Genomic DNA, 3,582 nt, shown 5'->3' with positions numbered 1-3,582 from the left:
TTTGGCCATTTTATAATGACATAAATATCGATGGACCAACATGCCAACTCTCCCTCTATCTCACTACAGTAAAATAAAGTGTGGGGCCTACTTGATCCCAACAACGTTCTTATTTTCCTGTAAAATTATTCACTTGGTTAGTCCTGACAAGCGGGGCCACACTTATCATTGTGAGAATCAGCTTATTTTTGTCATATAACATGGTCAACGGGTTTGACGTGAAAATAACAATGTCTAATGACATTTTTGAGCAAACATCTAACTTAACGATGACATTTTTGAGATATCTAATTGCATTTTTGAGCAGGCATCTCACGGATTGATGTTATTTTTGAGTTGTTGTAACTTCTAATGGCAAAACTGATTAGTGATACACAACTAGTGGCATAAATAATAAGAACCCAAGAATTAAATAGGTATGCTAATTTCTTTAATATAATTTAGCACCCCATTTAAGCATGGACTAGCTTTTTTAATAGTACTGTATGCATAATTTGGCGACGAGCGCTCTCTATATTGACCGCCTTTTTTCTTTAATTTCATCTTGTTAGTTTTGCTCCATGGCGCAATCCATCGATACTAATACTGTACAAAAGTATACATTTTTTAAAAGGCTAGAGGGCGGGGCAGTCTAGCTTGGTCGGTTTCAAGAGAGGCGAGGGCCTTTGTGATTTGACTGCTCGTATAAATGTGCCGACGACCTGAGGAGGAGCAAAGAACCGTGCGGCATACTCAAGTTTTCCACTGGAGCAGTACGACGGAGGAGCACGAAACACGACAGCCCAGTGCCATATGGCGATAAAAAATGATCTAATATGCTAGTCATCTCATTGTTAGCATTGTTCTATTCATGCCTCGCAGAGAACGTGACACGTGCGGTGAAACAACCGAAGCAAAAGAACAAACACATGAGCAAAAGAAGAAGGAAGATTATCACCCCCAAAAAAGAAGGAAGACACACACACAAGTCTGGGGCACTGCTCTCTACTACATGAAGGGTTGCTGGCCGCGGAGTCATAACTGCTTCTTCATTGCCTCCACGACCTCCATCTCCTTCCGCGTCTCTTCCGCAATCTTCTTCATTCTGTCCATGACGCGGGATTTCTCGATGCGAGGCTTCATCATCTGTTCCACGGCCGCATTACGTACCTTGACAGCAGCCGGGTGCTCGATGCGGAGCTTCGCCAACTCCTCCTTATGTTCCATGACGAGGGCCTGCAGCATCTTCATAGAGGAACTACTATTCTGATGCAGCTTCTTCCAGCCGGTGTTCTCCTCCTTCAGCAGGTCGAGCTCGTGGCAGAGCTTCGCCTTGTCCTCCTGAAGTTGCAGGATTTCGCCGGTCGCCTTCTTCTTCAAGACAATGCTGTTCTTCAGTAGCATCACCAAGCCGGCGGTCAACTCCCCCTGCTCATTGAGCTCAGCGGGCATGTCGTCGAGGCTCTCCTTCAGCAGCTCCACCAAGCCGTGGATGAACTCCTTCTACTTATTGAGGTGCTTATTGAGCTGATCGGGCATGCCGTCGAGGGATAACAACTCCAGCGCCGTAGCTCGGCATGTTCGCCTCCGCGGCTAGGGCGCTCCTGGGAGCCATCGCCTGCCCGTGAGAGATCTTTCGAGGTCTCTGCGTGGCGGCGAGCCCTCTTTTTTTCCGCAGCCTTGTTTGCCGATCCCTTGTTACGAGTAGTTCTCGACCTATAGCTCTGCATACCGGCCATGGCAAGGACGGACGAAGAAGAAGGACTTATGAGGAGGAAGGTAGAGTAATTTTCGGTTAGGTAGTTCCCATTTTTATAACCTACTAGCACTAGTACTAAAACCTGCATAGTGGGAACACGTTCAGGTTTGGTACGTACTAGTCGGTGTGAGCAGGCTTGCACTTAATTGTAGCACTAGTACTTTGGAATCTGATGGGAAGAAGGTAAATGTTAATTGATGGTTTTGGTTTCGAGGCCCGAAACGTCTCCCGATGAGTTTAGTGGAACATAAATTTCAAGTATTCCCTCCATCTCACTTTACAAGGCTTGCACGTGTATCTAGGTCATCAATGTAACTTATATAAAATAAATTGTTTAACATAAAAATATATCATTAAAAAAGAATATTTGAAGTTTGTAATGATATATTTTTTGTAATGTATGCCTGTTATTAAGTTAGTCAAATTAACGACCTAGGTACACGTGCAAGACTTGTAAACAGAGATAGAGGGAGTACAATACTGCTCAAATGCGGTCGCACAAGTCAGTGATGTAACTGGTCGTACATGTCAGACCAAGCCGATGCGTGTCCCTTCGGTGAGACGCGGGTCCGACCGACAGTCTGTTGGTGCGACCGACCTTAAAGTATTATGCGATGGAGACTTCTGGTTGTGGCTTCGGTTGATTGTCACGACCAAGCATTCTAAAACTAGTGATAAATAGTTTACCATCTTTTTCCAAATTACCAAGTATTTTCACAGGAATACAATACATATAGATGGAGTGATTGTCAAGGTTGCAAACCGACATGGCATTGGAAGTTCACTGCAGTAGCAACCGACTAGGTCACTGCATCGCTGGCGGGGAAGGAGGGCAGCTCATCTCGCCTACGATGGATGCCCAGCGGCGCCGCCGCAACTGGTCCCGGGATTTGGCTTCTCCTACCGCCCATTTGAACAGTTGCACCGGCTGCTTGATACGTCTCCAACGTATCTATAATTTTTGATTGTTCCACGCTATATTATATTCTGTTTTGGATGTTTAAGGGCTTTATTATACACTTTTATATTATTTTTGGAACTAAGCTATTAACCAGAGGCCTAGCCCAAATTGCTGTTTTTTTGCCTATTTCAGAGTTTCGCAGAAAAATAATATCAAACGGAGTCCAAACGGAATGAAACCTTCGGGAACGTGAATTTTGGAACGAACGTGATCCAGAGGACTTGGACCCTATGTCAAGAAAGCAACCAGGAGGGCATGAGGTAGGGGGCGCGCCTACCCCCTGGGCGCGCCCTCCACCCTCGTGGGGCCCATGTTGCTCCACCGACGTACTTCTTCCTCCTATATATACCTACGTACCCCCAAACCAACACAGGCATCCACGAAAACCTAATTCCACCGCCGCAACCTTCTGTGCCCGTGAGATCCCATCTTGGGGCCTTTTCCGGCGTCCTGCCGGAGGGGGCATTGATCACGGAGGGCTTCTACATCAACACCATAGCCCCTCCGATGATGTGTGAGTAGTTTACCTCAGACCTTCGGGTCCATAGTTATTAGCTAGATGGCTTCTTCTCTCTCTTTGGATCTCAATACAAAGTTCTCCACGATTCTCGTGGAGATCTATTCGATGTAATCTTCTTTTGCGGTGTGTTTGTTGAGACCGATGAATTGTGGGTTTATGATCAAGTTTATCTATGAACAATATTTGAATCTTCTCTGAATTCTTTTATGTATGATTGGTTATCTTTGCAAGTCTCTTCGAATTATCAGTTTGGTTTGGCCTACTAGATTGATCTTTCTTGCAATGGGAGAAGTGCTTAGCTTTGGGTTCAATCTTGCGGTGTCCTTTCCCAGTGACAGCAGGGGCAGCAAGGCACGTATTGTA

Source organism: Triticum aestivum, chromosome 7D (genome assembly GCF_018294505.1).
Source record: "Triticum aestivum cultivar Chinese Spring chromosome 7D, IWGSC CS RefSeq v2.1, whole genome shotgun sequence".
Taxonomy (NCBI): Eukaryota; Viridiplantae; Streptophyta; class Magnoliopsida; order Poales; family Poaceae; genus Triticum; species Triticum aestivum.
The sequence above is the reverse complement of the archived record's forward strand: the minus strand, read 5'-3'. Positions refer to the sequence as shown.